This window comes from Protopterus annectens, chromosome 1.part2 (genome assembly GCF_019279795.1).
Source record: "Protopterus annectens isolate FY-2018-M chromosome 1.part2, PAN1.0, whole genome shotgun sequence".
NCBI classification, from domain to species: Eukaryota; Metazoa; Chordata; order Ceratodontiformes; family Protopteridae; genus Protopterus; species Protopterus annectens.
In genome coordinates, this window is record NC_056727.1 from 983,853,489 (window position 1) to 983,874,056 (window position 20,568).

Consider the following 20,568-nt stretch of genomic DNA (forward strand, 5'->3'; position numbering starts at 1 on the left):
CACATGTGATCTACGCATCTGAACATGCCATTGACAGAGACCTGCATAACACAGTACTCAGTGTCATTAATGCACTGTAGATTTATAGTAGCATGACCTGCCTACAAATGACTGCACACTTTAATTGGTCTCAGTGCACATACAAGTGGCAGGCAGGACCTCATAGGGTGGAACAGGACTGATAACCTGCTACAATGGACTGCCAGATTCCAAACATTTCACCAGCTAGACTGACTGACATGAGCATCCCTGGACAATGTAGTAATTGCCTCATGTATACTTGATTCTAAAGCAAACAAGTGCAGTATGTGAGAGATGTAACAATAGCATGAAGCTGAAATCAGTCCTCTCATGTTACAATAAACAAGACATCAGTCAGGTTGTGAGCACACACACTTCTCCTCTCACACAAGACAAGTTCAAGTCACATAGACTGACCTATGCAGCAGTACTCACTAAGAGGCTACCAAAGGACCAGAGACCTCCCAACCACAACCAGATCACAAATACTGGAACACGAACAGACCCCACTTCACAAAGCAACACACATACAAGTGTCTCAACAAATAAGCCCCTAAGGCAAAATACCTCAAAACCTAATGTCCTGGTCATAAGTGATTCCATAGTGATACACACAGATGACCCCCTCACCAGGCTGGACAAGAAGAAAGTCACTGTTAGCTGCCTGTCAGGGGCCAGGATCTGTCAAATCACACATGCAATTAAGTTACTCAATACCAATTACCATTATGACTCTGTCATAGTACATGTTGGAGTGAACTCTCAGATTGTGTGTCCCAGGCTGGTATGTCCCTAGCACTAAATAGCATTTTACCTTCACTCAGGATGATTCCACAATCTAGACAAAAAATGACTTCAACAATTGGCTTAGCTTTTGGTGTCAATCTAAGTGGATCCATTATCTGTCAGCCAGGGAAGACATAGTCAATGTACCATGCTGCTTTGCCAGAGATGGTCTTCACCTGTCTCCTTTAGGCTTTCGGATACTGGCAAAGATGCTTGCCTCCCCCATAGTGCCTTTTTTAAGCAACGTCAAAACAAAAAAATCCCGACAAAGAAATCCACTTGAGACAAACTCAGAGTTATGCTGCTTAATGCTAGGAGTCTCAACAGAAAACTGCACTCCCTGGAAGCACTCCTCACCTTGGAAGATGCTGATGACTGCGCAGTCACTGAGATTTTCAAGGCCACAGTGAGCACCTCGGCCATACAAGGCTACAATGCCTTCCACATGTTCAGACCACAAAATGAGCACGAAAGAACCGAAGGTGGAGGTGTCTCCATCTTCATTAAATCCAAATACACCTTGAGACTGGTTAAATAGAATGACACTCTAGACCTACTCCAGATACAATTAAATATAGGTAAAACACCCTGCTGCATCATTGCTAGCTACAAGTCCCCTGCCATTATCCAAAAGAAACACACCGACTACATGAACTTGATAGAATCACTCCTTATACAGCCAAACAGTTTGGTCACGGAAGATTTCAACTATCCTTCCATATACTGGACAACATACACAAGCAGAAATGCAATCATCCCGAGGTTCCTGAACTTTGTTAATTCAAATGAACTAGAACAGCTAGTTTGCACCCCAACAATGGGCTGAAATATCCTGGACCTGGTACTCACCAAATGGAAGGGCACTGCACTACCCCCTGTGTGTTGCCCTCCCTGGTTAGGTCAGACCATAAATCTTTCTCGTTGAAGTAAAGATCAGACTGGACACCCCCACAGGAGCAAACAAACTGAAAAATTTCTCCAGAGCAAACTTTAGCCTACTAAGTGAGGGTATAAAAAGTTGCAAACCCCCTGCCAACACAGCCAACAATGACTCCTATGCAGAGGACTGCATATATGCCCTGTATAGACATTTAAACAACTGTATAGACTCAAATGTACCTGTCAAGATCAAAACCAGGTCCTTCTGAAGATACAGGCCACCCTAGTGAACCGCAAGTATAAACAGGTTATATAACAAAAGGAAGAAACTGATATCCAGAAACAAGAGGGAACTTGCTCACCAGATGAAGAATATCCTCCACAGCTTGAAGAAGTAAATCAGATATACTATAAAGTCCTTTAAAGCCAGCTATGAGGCAAATTAGCATATATAGCTAAAGATAATCATTAGGCTTTCTTTAGCTGTGTCTGAAATCTTAAAGGGAATGCTCAGCAATGTGCTGAACTGATTGTGGATGGTTCTACTCACACTGAACCCAAAGAAATTGCCAACCTGCTGTTGAACATCTGTGGGACCAGCCCACTACCTAGCATCTCCAAAAAGCAAGTCATATCCATCCACTCCAAGGCCAAAAACACAGTCACCATGGGACCACATAACATCCAAGGCTGCTTACTAAACAATCTAAAAAAAAGACCTAGCAGGACCACTTGACACTTCAACCATAGCCTGAGTGCTAGCTTTGTTCCACTAGAGTGGAGAATGGCAACAGTAATCCCCTTACACAAAGAGGGTCCATTGATCGACCCTGGGAACTATAGACCCATAAGCCTAACCAGCCTTATGCACAAGGCCATGGAAAGAATCATCATGGACCTTATCAACAAGTACATAGGTGACCTTCAAACTCTTGACCCAACCCAGTTTGGCTTTATTAAATGTAGGTCTTGCTTATTAAACCCAGAGAACTTCTATGAGAATGTCACCAAAAGCCCTGGATGAGGGCAAAGCAGTGCATACTACCTACCTTGACTTAGCCAAGGCCCTCAACACAATCTCCCACTCAGGTATCATTGAGAAACTCTCCCACCTGGGGATTAACCCATACATCACTAGATGAGTAGCGAACCATCTCACTGATAGAATGCATACTGTCAAAGTTGGAGTTTTCACCTCTACCAGTAGATCAGTTACCAGTGATGTACCACAGGGATTTGTGCTGGGCCCTCTACTATTTGGAATCTACTTCTTGGATGTCCAGGTGAATGCAGATGGCCTGTGGCTTAGTAAGTTCGCAGATGACTGCAAACTAGGTGCAGTCATTGAGCCACCCTAATGATGTTAACATATTTCAAAAGGGACTAAAGCGGACTAATGACTGGTACCAGAGTCACAGTCTGAAACTAAATGCAAAACGTGTGTCATTATTCCCTTTGGCAAAGAAATGACCCCTGCAAATTTCATTATAGATAGTACCTTTCTAATCTCAAACACTAATTTATAATTTAAGCTTCAATCACCATGTCTCCACAACAGTAAGGATAGCCTTCTGCATTGCCCATCTAATAAATAAGGGCATCACATCCAAGACTAAGGATGTTGTAACTCCTCTATACTCAACCCTCATTAGACCACTAATCGAGTACAATACTCCCTTTTGCATGTACCTCACCAGACACTTGCAACAACTGGAGAGACCACATGGGTTTCTAACCAAAAAAACTGAGGGCCTCCAAAACATGACCTGCATGTAAAGACTGGAGCCCCTGTCTCTGTAGTCTGTATCCTACAGGCTGCTGAGAGACAACCTATGTCTGGCCTACAGAGTGATCTCCGACCCTGCCCTAATGGAAATGCTGCACATCCACAAATAAAAAGGGACAACAGTCACTCACTCCAGGGATCTCAGCCTAGTCTATGACATAAACAGAACATGTTGGAAAGACAGATATGTCTCCCAGAGATTGAAACCTCCTCTGGAATAAACTCTCACTTCATGTGAAGCAGAGCTCCTCAATGACCCTATTAAAGCATGACCTTGAGAACTGGATGGGAGACCATAAATTCACCCCTGATGTAGCACCTATGTCCATCATGGACACAGGCAGTTGGTGATAATCACTGATTCCCTCTGTTAATAACAACCATCTAACCATGGTCAACTAGCGAACAAGGGTATTAACATGGCTCAGCTTGTTAAGGCCTTAGGGCCATTGGCCTAGTAACCTGTTATGAACCTATGAGCATCATTCAGAGAACATTGTGCACTGTTACCTCATTATCATAATGCCCATGCTACAAGGCCATAAACTGAAAACCCAAGCTACAGAAACAATTAGATTACTGAAACTATAAGATATCGCACTATAGTGAATTATAGGGAAATCTACATTAGACTGGAGTACTGCTAAGGTACACTACATCACAGGGATAACTACCACACAGTTATCACACCATGCTATTTTTTGTCTACTGATACTGGGATGGTCATGGCAGGGACATGGCAAACTGTGTTTGGGTGGGAGACATATACAGTTAGGGTACAGTGAGCAGGCAGAAAATGTTGCAGTGCTTAGGGAGAGGGGGGGGGGGCTCATTCAAATAACAAGGTCAGTGGAGCAGGCAGAAGAGTCATTATTCCCTCTGATGAGAGAACATTCATCCATGCCTCACTGTACAAGCAGGATAGGCTGTAATACTTTAGGGGACAACTGAGCAGATGAGGTAAGAAAGCTGACATGCCTGCAGAGGCTGGGAATCCAGGATCAGAAACAGGAGGCTAATATGTGTACTTACATGGCACTGAATGCTGGCCTTGCAATTCTTTAGGCAAAAGCTTTGCTATAGGAATGGCAGCAAGGGCCACTGTAGTTGTTTGCATGCTACATATAACACAGTGTGGCACAATGTCACATCTGTTATGTCATAACATTACACAAAATTGTACCTACCATAGGAGCGAGGAAGTAGGCAATGGGTATTGTGCAACATGGATAGTTCTGCATACACAAATACTGATCCATGTGAGTTCCCAGAGCTGTACTGGAGCAGTCATCATGTTGAAAGAACAACAGCACACTGAGCAATTTACACTTCAGGTGACAGGTGTTCTGCTGCTGAACCAATAGACTTTTGACAGGTGTAGCAAGAAAATTCTGTTGGCAGACACAATTCTGCCATCCACAGGTGCAGGGGGTAACTGACCTGATTTTGCATTCAAGGAACAAGGTACAAGAGATGGATTATACCAAATCTGCCCCCACCCCATCAGGTCACAGAGACAAATAATTACTAATAAGACTCAGGGTGATACCAACAGTACATTGTGATTCCAGAAGGTAGTCCGGATGTGGGACTGGACTGGGCAGGAGTACCTGAATGTCTACTGGGGATGCCAACACTAATCATGTAGAAGATTGGCAGTTCATTCACTTTGGGTCTGCAGACTTCACTAGGTGCTTAGCTGTTAACCAGGAACATCAGGATTTCATCTCCAAATACCTGCAGTATAGCTATTGATTGCCCATGTGTCTGTAGTGGGAGTGCCGGGTATGTTGTGTGACTTGCAATGGCAAGCTAACATTGGTGAGCACTTCTGAATGATATACTCATCTATACCATATTGCATTTCTGTCATCCGGGGACTTCAGGATAACAATGAATGCATGTTGTGACAACAGTCACGCATGAGTTCCTAGCCTCTGGCACAGTCTGAGGATACAGTGACATCATTAGCAACACCAACAGTGGAGGGAGCATTCTCCTCCACCACAACTTATGTAATAGCCGAAGAACAGGATTGCCATCCTGCATCACTAATATTAACTGAAGGATGTCTTGTTTGAGTGCATCCCACACATGGCACAAAGACAGTAGAAAGTCTGACAGCATACAGGGTGTGTACATCTTCCAAGGCTGACATACAGGGCACTGAGGAGAGCTGTATGGGTGCCCATCAATTACCTAAGATATGATTTCACATGATATTGATGTTACTCTGGGCCTGAAAAAATAAATGTGCAGGGCTGTGATCCAAGAGCAGATGAATGCTACTCAGACAACTCAGAGTTGCTCTGCATGCTGTGTTGTCTGTACAAAGTCATCCATGGCCGCAGTGATTATTACCAACCATTACAGTGAATGGCAGCACACTTGGTTGCCATTAGTGGATCCCTGAGTTTTCTTGCACATGGCAGACAAAGTAAGGGTAGGGGATGATTGCACAGTGGAGGTGAGCACAACCACTTTACACATGTGGCTAGTCTCCACTGTTACCTCCAACTCTGACCATGACTGCTGACATGGCATGGAAAATACTCATGGGTCCATCACTGTCTTAACATCTGGATGCAGCTGATGACATTGACATGGATGACAGTCATCCGGTTCAACCATTTCCTCTACCCCTGGCATAGCCTGTCACAAGGATGCAGTTTCCATCCATACACCTATGGCCATGGAAAGTCCCATGCATGTGCATGGCATTTGGGCAGATCTACTGTGTGCTCACTCCACACACCACAGTCCTTGTCCTGGGGTTCCATGGTGGCCTACAATCCAATAGACTCCCCCTAAATAACACAAACATCTGTCTGGAATGACTGTACTGACACTCACCAGAGTGCGACAGCCAAACAGCAGAGAACATGTTGCAATTTCACATATGGAGCCCACATGGCCTCCCCTGAAGCACATGCCTTCACATTCTGCATGAGCAACTGGCACACCTGGACAGCACTCCATTCCTGAAAACTCTATGCAATCACATGATGGCATAATCGCTAACAATGCACAGCACTCTATCTATGTATAGGCTTATTAAAGGCACCAACCATGACACTTCTAACTTTACTATTGAACTTCCATATTACAGTGTCCCCTATCCTGTACAAATACTGATGAGTGCAGCCTGCTCACACCCTGACTCAGGTGGGTTAGGTAATGCTCATTGCATAACATGGCCATTCCATGGACTGTACTCCATAGCCTGGGTGTGTAAATGCATGTGTTACTTCTGTTCTATATTTGTCATGTCTTGGTGGAAAACAAAAGTCCAAGAAGTCAACAAAAGAAAGAAGGAGTAGAGGAACAAATTAGAGATAGAAAAGATGAAACAGGTTAAGAAGGAATACTGGTTAGCTAGCAATGAGGCTAAGAGAAGAGTTGCAATAAAGAACAAGGCATCAGAGGCATTCTACCAACTTCTGGAAAGTGACTCTGAAGAAGGCACCAAGAAACTCTAACAACTTGCAAGGAACTCTTTATAAGGGATAACCAAAAAAACACAATGGCACACTGAAGTCCAATCCCAGATAAAAAACTGCCACACAATAAAGCCCGAAGGTCGCTCACTTTATTAAACCACACTAGCACTCAAAATGTACCCAGCGTTTACGTCTTAAACATATAAAGACTTCTTCAGATGTAAAAATTCAAAGCAAGCGATTTTTCTTATATACCCCTCCCTCTTTAAAATCATCCAATAAGAACTTTAATATCCTTACTTAAAAACTTAAAAATTACAAAATATATGTGTATTAAACCTAATACCATATACTAATAACAAACTATAAAAAATATATAAATGTATTATCTAGGGTCTCCTCCTCCATTCCCATCTAGTGGCCAAAACCAAAATTTACAATTTGGCTGCACTAAACTTTAAATGACTACTTCTTTGGCCCCAGTTTTAAAGCTTAGGGCAGCCAAATTGCAATTTATAATAATGGAGGGGAAGACCCTAAATACTACATTTATATATATATATATATTATAGTTTGTTATTAACTATTGTCATATAGTATATGATGTTTTTTCCAAATGATTTATTTACTTGAATTTTTAGAACATAATATATAGTTTAAAAGGTGACATCAATGGTATTAGGTTTAATACACATATATTTTGTAAGTTTTAAGTTTTTAAGTAAGGATATTAAAGTTCTTATTGGATGATTTTAAAGAGGGAGGGGTATATAAGAAGAATCGCTTGCTTTGAAATTTTACATCTGAAGAAGTCTTTATATGTTTAACACGAAAATGCTGTGTACATTTTGAGCGTTAGTGTGGTTTAATAAAGTGAGAGACCTTCTAGCTTTATTGTGTGGCCGTTTTTTATCTGGGATTGGACTTCAGTGTGCCATTGTGGGGTTTTTTTTTGGTTATTGTTCTTTTGCACACTACCTCTGTTTTGTTTGTGGTTTAGTTTCTTTATAAGAGATGCCAGCAACAACCTGCTCACCAGTCCACCGGACGACAAAGGTAGGTTGAAGGAGCACTTCCAGCAGCTTCTGTAGGAAGCAAACCCCACAGATTTGTGTTCCCCTAGACACAGCCTATGACAAGAGAAGAAGAGGAGCTCACCCTAGAAGTAAGAACAACACTAAGGAAAATAAAGTCGGGGAAAGCAGCAGCTCAGATAAAGTCAAACCAGATATGATAAAGATGTTGAGTGAGATAGGGGAGAAATGGCTCATGAGGGTACTCACAGCAGTATGGAGAGAAAGGCATATCCCCAGGTGACTGGGGAATAAGCATACTAGTCTCAGTGTACAAGAACAAAGAGGACATTCACAACTGTGGGCAGTGCAGAGGTATCAAACTCCTGTCACACTGCATGACATTTCTGGTGATTGATAAATGAAAACACAGAGTAGTAGAAGGATACATGGGAGATAAGCAGTTCGAATTCAAATCTAGAATCAGATAATTGAGAAGAAGCTAGGGATAAGGAAAGAGCCCACATGAGCATTCTTAGACTTAGAGAAACCATATGACATGATCACAAGCAAGCTGATTGGTACAGTCCAGTGGTGGTCTGAAGTGCCAGAAACACTGGTAGAATTAGTGCAGTGCCAATGGAAGTGTAAACAGTGTTTGGACTCAGAGAGGGGGTCACAGTGGGAGTGGATGTGCATCAGAGTCCATCTCTCTGCCCACTGCTGTTCATACTAGTGATGAACTACATTACTAAACAGATTGGAGTGGACAAATCAACAAAGTTACTGTATGCAGATGATGTGGCATTACAGGCAAACTCTGCGCAAGAACTTCAGTGAAAGATAGGGTAATGGAATGTAAAACTGAAGGCACATGGGATGGATCTAAGCACAGATAAGACAGTTCTAATCCCCAATGGGGGAAAGCAGAAGAAACTGAGAACTGAGATAGAAGGGAAAATTGTGCAACAAGTTAACAGCATCAATTATATGGTAGGGTTGGTTGACGAGAAGAAAAGTCTGAATAAGTAGGTCAAAGCTAAAATCACAGGAGCTGCAGCCAACTGGCACAAAGTGTTAGGGGTAGTGTATGACAGAAGAATGCCAACAAAGCTGGAAAGTTATGTGTTCAAAATGATTGTGCAGACAGTAATGTTGTATGGTACAAAATCTTAGGCAGTAAAGGCAGAGCAGTTGAGGAAACTAGAGGTGATGGAGATGAAGTGCCTAAGACAGGTGGTAGGATGCACACTGTGGGACAGATAAAGACATGAGGACATAAGCACAGAAGACAAGGCAACTCCAATTGCACAGAAAGTAAAAAAAAAAACAGACATTGATGGTTCAGGCACATGTACAGAAAAGCAGAGGATTATCTGATGAAGAAACTTTGGAACACATAGGAAGAATGCAAGAGGAAATGAGGGCATCCAGCAAAGGGGTGGGTTGATTGTGTGAGAGAAGACATGCAACTGTCAGGCATAACTATTGAAGAAGGTAAGAGAGTGGCACTGGAGAGTGAGAGACAGAGAGAGACATGATACCATGATCTCATGTAGCAAACGAGGAAAAAGGGGGTTGAGGAGGATGATGATAATTGTGGTCCCTAGCTATAAACCAGACAGCATCTCTTAACCAGTGCCTTGAATTATTGTGCCTGCTTTGCATGAGACCTCTATGCAGCTGTGTCATCTTCTGACTCCTCAGCTGCTTCCTCTTTCACTGCTGGTGCCCCAGTGTTGGCCAAGGCTATGGTCTCTCCTCGTTGTAACTGTTTACAAGGCACTGTGTTGGATAACAGGTCATTCACCACAAGTACCTTGCTGAAGGACTTGTGAGCATTCTGCACTGCAGGGCATGGCTAAATTTATCCTATACAGCCAATGCCAGACTACAGCACTCTGAATGCATTTATTAATGTTGCATGTTTGTGCAAGCACAATGTTGTATGTCTTGTTCACGTCTGTCTGGGTGTTGTGGTGTGAGAAAATAGCCATGGCTCCATTCCATCAGTGGCATCACCTGTAACACACAACATAACAAACTGTTATGAGCAGTTTGCTATGTACTTACCAGCTAAATGACCCTGTGGGCAGACATTCTACATGAAACACTGGTAGACGTCACATATGTGCCTGATGTGGTAGTCATAGGAATTACCTGGATGGCACACAGGCACATTATACACAATACATTGTGTGTTACACACCACTTGGTGTTTGATGGACTGGAAACCCTCTGGTTAGTATACCAGATGCCATGTGAACCTGGCAGGGCCTTGCTGGCAATATGTGTGCAGCCAATGGCCCCAAGACCTCAGAGAAATGATCCATGTCACAGAATGCTCACATGGTGATGGTGGCAGTGGTCATTCTCTCCTCTCTGTCCATGCAATCTACATCTGTTCCTCAATATGCATCAGTACCACATCTAGGAAATGGCTGAAGATTAGCAAGCCAAGTGGCAGTGAAACTCTTAGTGTGTCTTCACTTGAATGCTGGAAGGTGTCTCTAACAAGAAGGGTAACATAGCACAAGCTATTTTGTCAGCTGGGATAGGCATTCCATGCATCCCTCTTAATCACATGTGAGGATATCACCAGTTAACCAGCTCGTGTATGGTGTATCCGTCTACTCAAGGAGGTAATGTTATGCCAGCCACTGGTAAACCCTTCTGTGATGTGGATGGCAGTGCCATGCAACATCATGGACATTGACTTCCAAAGTAGCTAGTAACAAATTTTGAGGGGCTAAAGTAGAATCCATACTGAGACAGGCTAGCACACAGGACTCTGCTTGTTGCAGCTCATCTCTGTATATTTATAGATTTTTTAATCATACAACCATGTCATTGTCTTTTGCATATGCAGAAGAGTCCAATTGCGTGTCTCTATTCATTTGCATGCAATTATTCAGTCATTTGCAAGTGATACATAAAATGAATTTTCCAATATATATTTTTTATTGTTAAGATGTTTAAAGAAAAAACATATTAATATGGATATGCAGATTTGTTTACACATAAAGTAACAATTCAAATAATAACTTATCTCTTGATAATAGATACATATGCCTGAAATAAAAGTGAGAATTTTATTAATATTATCCAAATTTTGAAAGGAAAACAGATGTGTATTAAATTATTTAAAAAAATCTTATTAAATAACTTTATGTTCTCTTAGCATATAGACATGGAATTTTCAGTTGTAGCACTATCATACTATGAGTGTCTCTGAATCAGACTCTCCCTACATGCCACTGTTCTGCTATTTCCCACTAAGCAATGAATTGATTGAATATCCCTAAAAGTTATGTTCACTAGACAGCTCATGCAGTTCCATATCTAAGTAAAATGAATGGTAAACAGTAATATTTAAAAAGAAAGAAACAAAGAAACAAAAATGCTTAAATGGGGGTGTGTTATGTGTGCTACATGCAATATCATGCACTGTATACTTAATCAGCATTTATTTTCACTATATGGAGTAAATTAAAATCATGAAGCAGATAAGAATAAATCTGCTCTGATGTTCCACAATTTAGCCAGAACTTTCTGTTTGAGAGGGATAAAATTCTTGAGTATGGCCAAGGTGAGACAGATTTGGTGAGCGGTTTGTGCAGCTGATGAAATTGGCAGAGGAGTATCGCTGGACCATCCTGGTGAGAATGGACTGGAGGATCATGAAAATAAACTGCAACAATCCATCAGATGAGGGCAGCATTGCAAAGAACATACTGAAGATGGGCTGTCAGCTCACCAGTGCAGCCTTTGGTGGTATCTTCAATAACTAGCAAACAGGAGTGTGCATTTTCAAGAGAAAAAGTATAGTGAGTCCTTTTTTGTGACAATGTGTAACTCATCTACCTACTCAGGGGTAGGAATAGGACTGTAGTAAAACAATGCCCTCAGGTTCAAGAATACTAGATAAAGTACAAGCAGACTTCATGGCTGTATGTATAGTAGTTCTACTGGATGCCTGCTGTCTTATACAGAACTACTGTGTAACCCTTGTGTGGAGAAATGAGTGAGCTGACTCTAATCTGGATGATTTGATGGTCAGCAGTTATTGGGGCAAAATGACCTGAAAAATGTCTGACACAGATTAATTGAGTCAGGTAAGATAAAACCAAATAAAGTGAAAGTACCAGTTAAGTCAGTCAGTTCTCACAATGAAAATGTTTTGTTTCCAAATGGCAGTGCCAGTGATTTTTGACTGAGACTTCTTGCTGCTTATGTAGATCACACCTCATGAATCAGTCCAACCGTACAGTACAAGCTAAGCATGCAGGGCATTGACAACACTTAAATTACACAGAAAAAATGTACAAAACAATAACATGAGTGTTTGTGTGGATGACAAATTTTAACTAGGAGAGCTATTAGTCTTAAAGTTAAGCATTTACTTTAAAGTGGACACATGGCTAACATTGATACTTGATATACAGACGCTATCTGACCCCTGTTTTAGATATAAGATCCCTAGTCCCCAGTATTTCCTCATCATCAGTAAAGGTGCAGTCTCCATAAAATAAAGCAGAACAGCAAAAGACAACATTGGGAGGACAATATGTGAACACAATCATTTTTGGCAAACATTTTCAAGAAGGATGAAGCATCAGACTTTGACATGAGTCTGTTCTGAAGGACTCATTTCAGAAAAAAATTGGTTCCTCCAGATATTTAGATCTGGATTGACAGCTATTTGTCTGTAAGTTAGTAATTACTTCAATAGCAAAGAAGGAATGGTGAGCCAACTGAAAGAGATCCTGCCTTGATGAACTCTTTTTTTTTAGTCTGCGTTATACGCTGATAAGCTAGAATTCCAGACTGGTCACTAAATGATCTCCAATTTATCACTATATGTTTTACGGCAGTCACTGCATACTCCCCACATACGAGGTTGCCACTGGCAGAGTAATGAAAAAGCTAAGAGAGGAAGGATTGAATTTGCTGTACACTGTGGGACATTTTCAACTTAACTGTTTTATGTGTGTCTTGGTGCTACCCCAGCAATAGTGAGCAGTAGTTTATTTCAATGCATTTCAGCTGATGTTGTCAGTACAAATAGGCAGAAACATAGCAAGAGCAGTGTGAGAGGACTGTCTGGCCTGAGGAGAAGCTGTTAGAGGGCACAGTCTGCATTGTCAAAGAGGTAACAATCAGTCCCTGCAAGGAGTACATTTAATTATTTAAACAACCATGATTATGATAGCAGTTGCTTACATGTCATTCAGAAAATGGTGATACTACTGTAATTATACATGACTGTCACTATAACTACTGTAATTATACATGACTGGCACTATATAATAGTTCCCAGCTGGAACTTTGCATGAAAGGCTGCAAGCAGAAATGAGATCACAGAAGTTTAAATAACATTGAGTTAGGTAGTGGTGCATGTGTGTTGGGATTGAGCTATAACAAGAAGGTAGGATATTTATGTTACAGTTAGGTGTTTGAAACAAGCCAACAAAGAGCCATTATGACTCTACGTAACAGCTCTTTGCCTATGTATCTGGAGATCTGGTACAGTAAAGAACTGTTATGCAGTGCATTTTTGTCATCATCTTTGCTTAACTAACATTTTTGGTCTTATTTCTGCTTGAAACCCTCCTTTTTTGGCTCTTAATTTGGTTGAGGAAGGGGGTGCCATTGAGAGCATTGCCCAGGTCATCAACTACAAACAAATGTTAGAAGTATAGTTGTCCTCGTCTGTGGAAGCCTTTGAGAGTGTAGCTTTTGCATACTTGAATTTTTGCATCAGATTAAATACTAGAAAGTGTTAGCAAAAACTATATCATACCAGGTACATCAGTTCTAATTATGAAAACTCACCATCTAGTTTGAACAGATCCTGTTCTGATGTTATTGCCATTATGTATCTGTATGCAAGTGCATGACAACAAATAAATCAATGGATAGATAAGTAGACAGATGGATAGAATGATAGAACCAGGTAGGTAGACAGGCAGACATACAGAAAGACAGGCAGACAGATAGACAGACAGATATGTAGATAGATGTGCCCAATTATAATGCTTAAAATGTGTGAGTTCGGTTGGTAACCTGGTATAGAATGGGTTAAGTCAGCAGTTATACGAATTTTGTAAAACTGGTACTTGAAATGTATTCCCAAAACAGTGGAACTGGCAAAATATGCACACTTGAGTGCCTGCAGACTGCAAGAAAGGAAAATAAGCCAATTATAATCATGTCTCTGAAGTAATTTAGCTCTCCCACTTCTGAGCTGGATTTCCTTTCCTTACACAGTAACATTGTGTTAACTGAGAGCTCTGTAGTTGCAATACAAATAAATAGTCATGTTAATAATAGAATACCACACAGTCAAGACCTGACCCACTCAGTGGTATAAGGTTTTAATGTTTATACCAGACTGTATGTCCATACACCATTTTCCATGCTCATGAATTACAAACTCTCAACGTTGTACAGTATATCGTTTCAACATGTCTTCAGGAAATTAACATGTCATTCAAATGTTGATTTTCCATAATTCTGTCTATACACTAGAGCACAATCCTATGTCCAGTATCACTTAATGCATTCTCATATTGTTTTTCATTCCAGCATATTAATTTATTTCATTTTTAATAAATTTAAATTCCAGACCTCTGATATTTTACTCTGCTAATTCAGTGCTGTAACTGTCTTTGTGAAGTGGCAGAAATAGTCCACAGTGTAAAGTATACATTATAACACACTACTGACTTTGTAAAACTAACCACAACAACACTGAGATGCATTTAGAAATTTCATTCATTTGTGTTGTATCAAATACCAAACAATAACAAAAGGAAAATAACAGATTACAGAAACTAATGCATGTGATTCTCTTGAGATGCATGTATAGCTAAATTCAAAGAAACTAAATTTAACAATTTACGTAATACATAGAACAATGTGATTATCTTCTAAAACTAGGGAAAAGGCAAGCTTGTTAAGTATGTTTGTGACATCATAAAAGTAATTCACACCACTGTTATTGCTCTAGTCTTGCACTCTAGAACAGCTGTGGGAAGCATCTAGAACTTTAACACATCAAACAGTTGTGTGAATTAAGTGTTTAGCATGTATTTAAAGCTCTTTGTGTTTTCCACTCCTCTTACCGCTGTCATGCGGTGGCCTGACTCAGTGTGGTAGCACTAATCGTGTTCTTGCTTTCAAAACTGTAAAAAACTTGTTATTTTGACACCTTTTTCTGTTGTAGTACATGGGAGGAGGGTAATTTTCACCCACTACAAAGAATTATGATTGGGTCTTTCCAACCGTAATCCTGCTTGTTTTATGTTCTCAAGATTTACCTCTTGAGCTTCACTTTTGATGTGAATTTCTTGCCGTCTATGTCTCAAATATGTAACAAGCATTGTTATGTTAGGAGACCCAGTCATACTCCTCTGTTGCTCTAAAAAGTAAAAAAAAAAGAAGAAGAGCGAAAAATTTGCAAAAGATACACAGGCTGATTTCAGAAAAGCATTTGAGGTTGGTTTTGCTCATTCCTGCTACCTCTGGTTCGTCAGTATCACAATCAGCAAAACCAACCTTGAATGCTTTTCTGAAATCAGTTTGTCTGTGTATCTTTTGCAAAGTCTTCACTCTTCTTAGATATTTTTTTAATTTTTAGAGTGACTCAATAAAAATCATTCTTTGTAAAAAAAAAATGCATTTATATTTTTATTTATTCCTTTTTAGTTTTTATGCGTGTGTGTGTGTGTGTGTGTGTGTGTGTGTGTGTGTGTGTGTGTGTGTGTAGAGGAAATGATGTAGGGAGATGTGAGTGTGTGTGTGTGTGTGTGTGTGTGTGTGTGTGTGTGTGTGTGTGTGTGTGTGTGTGTGTGTGTGTGTGTGTGTGTGTGTGTGTGTGTGTGTGTGTGTCTTGTGCATGAGTGTGTGTGTGTGTGTGTGTGTGTGTGTGTGTGTGTGTGTGTGTGCATGTGCATGTTTGTAGTCCTGCTCTGTGCCACTGTGGTTCTGTCACATCTTTCTGAGTTGTGCCCTTCACCAACTAGAACGTTGGCATTTTTTCCGCTGTCTCGCGAGAGAGTGACAGAACAACAGAAAGACAGAGCCACAAAGCCAATTTCAGCATTCGGATGGAATTTTGTCCGACTCAGGAGATTTGCTATTAAGCAATCTTCTTAGCTGTTCTACAACTTCCTCCACTGTTACTCAGCAAATTAACTTTTCTTGCCTGGAGTCATCAACCTTGGTAAATGAAAATGCCAAAAAAAAAAAATCCTGGATCTGGTAGTCCACCAATCTACCTTGTTTTCTTTATTATTGCTGCAATTATCCCGAAAAAACTCCAGTATCTTTTTTGGCCATCTGTGTATCACTTCTGATCTTGGGTCTTTTAACTCACGGGCCAATCTATGCCTAAGCTTATCTCAAAATTATTGCCTAAATGTTTTGGTGCCTTGGTCAAACTGCCCAAAAATATTTCTGTTTTGATTTTATTTTGAACTGTCTCTCCCCTTCTAATACTACTCCTGCTTCTTACTGTGCCCTAATTATGTCCACTTCTATCCCCTCTTCTTTTCTACATTTCACTCACCCACCCTTGCCATTCACTCAGAACTCTAAAGTTTTTTTGTCTTTTTGGTTTGTGTAGGTGTTTAATTTTAATTACCAGGCCTGCTGCCTTCTTTCCCATCTTGCTGTAATATCTTTATGCGTACCTTTTCCAGTACTGTTCTCTAGTACTGTGTTTGTCTACCCACCAAATGTCAAATTATTTCACCCTACTATAGTGAGTTGGAAATCTCAATTGTTTATTGACTTTTCAGGTAGATACACACACGTTTATCACAGAGGTGTAAACAGAAATAACTATTTGCCAAGACAACCCCAGTAGCAGTCTTATACTTCCTTTCCCTTGATACATTGATCCTGCCAATTCTTGAACAAAATCCTATTGCTTTAGGAAAATATGTGTAGGGGACCTTGTCTCAACATGTCACTCAGGCAGCAATTTCCATCCTTGCTAAGAGATATCTCTCCATACTAGGCACTTTCAGACTTTTAGTGCTTCCCTAAATATCTCCATATTGAGAAAATAATTTGAAATCCCCACCCCATAGTATTATGTCTTAACCAGGTTTAGTAAAGAGGCACACAAACCCTTCAGGTCTTGATAGGTGGATTCAGGTGGTCTATTCATACTTATTAAAGTGAGAAGACCCTCTGTCCTCACCTTTCCAGTGACATATCTTCCCATATCATCTCCAAGTGTTACGACTATTGTATATCTAACATTAACTTAATATTCCAACTCCTGGTTTCCCTTCCTAGAGCCACTATTACCTCAGAGTATCTGAACTTAGTTAACTTGTTACATTCAATGGCTGTTAGGTGAGCTTTCTATAGAAATATTACTTGAGGGGATTCGTTTCTGACCTATCGCATTTTGTCATGATAAAGTTGTGTGTGTGTGTGTGTGTGTGTGTGTGTGTGTGTGTGTGTGTGTGTGTGTGTGTGTGTGTGTGTGTGTATGTGTGTGTGTGTGCACACAAGTCTGTATTAACGAGCCAGCATAGTATGTTTGGCCCATAAGATCCATTTCCTGGACACTGTAACAACTCTAGCATGCTGATATCAATTGAAACATGCCTAAGTATATGTTACATTTTTTTTTAATTTGCACTTACTTAAGCTTCTTTCTAAGTTTACTTTATAGTTAAATGAATTCCATGAATAGCATTACCTGAATTTTATAAGGATAACAAATAAATGCAGTACCACATATAATGTTTTGTCACAGTAAAGTGTGTGCATGTGCGCGCGCGCATGTGTGTGTGTGTGTGTGTGTGTGTGTGTGTGTGTGTGTGTGTGTGTGTGTGTGTGTGTGTGTGTGTGTGTGTGTGTGTGTGTGTGTGTGTGTGTGTGTGTGTGCGCGTGCATCTTGTTAATGACAGAGGGGCAATATTTCACTTAAAGAGTATATTATAAATGTTGTCTCTCTGTCATTATTAGAAAGCTTTTTATTGAAGTTGGCTTTGTGAGATAGAACCACATAAAGACAGAGAGACAGAACCACAAAGCCATCTTAATAAAAAACATTCTAATAAAAGAAAAGGTTAAATATCTCAGATAACAAAAAGACAAACAGCAATGCACAGACTGTTTACAAAAATCTGATCAAAAATTAAAATAGGAAAATTAACATATAAAATAGCCACACACATTTACAACCAGTGCTACCCAGCAGGAAGGTATATGAACAATTCTTATACAGATACCCATCTGCAGAATGAAATTACCCCATAGAATTATGTGTAACTATAATACTGCATACACTCTGACTGACACACACACACACACACACACACACACACACACACACACACACACACACACACACACACACACACACACACACTCACATACACAATGCAAACAAACAAAACCATGCAACAACAACAGCAAACGTTTTACTTGACAGGTACTTCCAGAGAGACATTTCCTCTAACAATAGGTATCAGTACCAAATGGCCATTTAAGTTCACATTGTAGCATGAACACAGGAATCAGACAGCCATCAATCTTAAAGAGAAGGCAAAAATTGGTAAAAAGAGAAGATGGATCCAATCCAGAGATAGTTTTATGAAAAAACACATAAGGTGCTCTCCACAGACATACTGTAGACTATGCCAATAAAAACCAACAATAACCAGAAGAAAATACCAAATACTGAAAGCACTTCTGAAAACTAAACTGGAGCGAGAAAAGAAAAAACTACCACTCGAATAAAATAAAGTCAAACTCTCTGATGTGTTAATAAGCTTTTGTTCCTTTAATGTGCTGGAACTTCTTCAGAATGAGTACAAATTCAAAAAACTGTAACATTAACAGTCACAAAATGTCAACCTCCTTAGAACCTAATGACACAAATGATGGACAGAGTACAGTAAAAGTGGTTGGGTAAGAATATAAAATTACACAATATAAGCATGTAGAACACATATATAGAAGCCATCTCAAACTCATTTAAACCTGGGTAGAATTCAGCATTGAGTCTCAGTTGCCACTTCAGTTCAAGCAACTGTGAAAGGAGCAGCTAGAAATGAATCGTTCCTTAGACTTAAGTTAGCAGTTCTTCTGTTTTGGCTACTACCAGTTCTTGTTTATCCACTAGCCAAGATGCATACCCAGCCTCTAAAGGTTCTCCAGCTACTGGTGTTTCATCAGTATTTAATTTGTCTGACAAAATTCTTAATGTAGACCATTTAAGTGTTCTTACTAAAGGGTTTACTTTCATTCCATCTAAAAGAGCTATTCTGTTTGATTTATTGTTAGAACTGAGTCTGTTTATTCGTAAAGTGAATTTAAAAGTTATTTTTAATGATAATGACAATGAAACCGGTGGTGTGTTCTCTCAGTCTTCTGCTGTTTCCAGTTCCCCAGTAGTTCACAGAAACAGGTTAGATGTGTATGCTTTGAAAAAGAAAAGTTTATTTAACCCTCCTTTGCATAACACCTTATCTTCCTTTTTAAGGGTTTGCGACACTGATTTCAGGAAAGTTCTTAGTGCACATAATTCACACAAGTGGTTTAATCTTAGTGCCTCTGAGAAATTTGCCCTTCATGATCTTTTTAAAGACAACAATCTCATAATAATGAAAGCAGACAAGGGCACTGGCATTGTACTCATGCAGCAACTTAAATACATTGACAAAATTGAAGCCACCTTAAAAGACGATGATTTCTATGAACAGGTTTCTATTGACTTAGTTTATAAGCAGTTTGCCTACATTGACAGTGTTCTTAATACTTTAAAGAGTAATCACCTTATAACCTCTGAAGAATTTTTGTTCATGAACACCCCCAACCCCAGTCTGGCAAAGTTATTTGGGATCCCCTAAGTTCATAAAAATGTGTTAGACTCACCCTTCAGACTGATGGTGTTTAACAAGTGCACCAAAACTGAAAGCATCTCACAATACATAAATTACATTTTGAATCCTATTGCTCAAGCCACCCCGTTTTGCATGAGGGACTCATGGGACTTTCTGAATGAACTGTTTTTAGCAGACTTAGATTTTTCCAACAGCATTTTGGTTACTTTAGATGTAGTTGCTCTATACACCAGTATACCTCACAGTGAAGGTCTTAACTACATTAAACACTTTCTTTATACGTTTGCCAAGTTCTCGAAGAAGAAAATAAGACACCCTTTACCAACTTATGGCCTTAGTTTTACAGAATCATTTTTTTCATTTCAACAAGGTAATTTACAGACAAGTACATGGTGTGGCTATGGGTTCTAAAATGGCCCCAGCTTTTGCTAATCTGGTTTTGAGTGAATGGGAACTAGCCACTTTTATACATCTGCTGGGTTATCACCTCACCCAGCTATACAAATGTTATACTGACGATATCTTTTTTGTGTGGAATGGGACTGAACAGCAACAATTTCTTTTGTACAGTCCTTGTCCGAGAGTACTGTTTTTGTACAATTTGTCATAGCTAACAAAGGCTCTTCAGTTTCTTTCTTAGACACCACCCTTTCCATTAATAAAAACACAGGGAAGATTTCTTCCACTATTTTCAGAAAAGACACTTTTTGTAACAATTATTTGGATTTTAACAGTCAACATCCACACTTCATGAAGAAAAATGTAGTTAA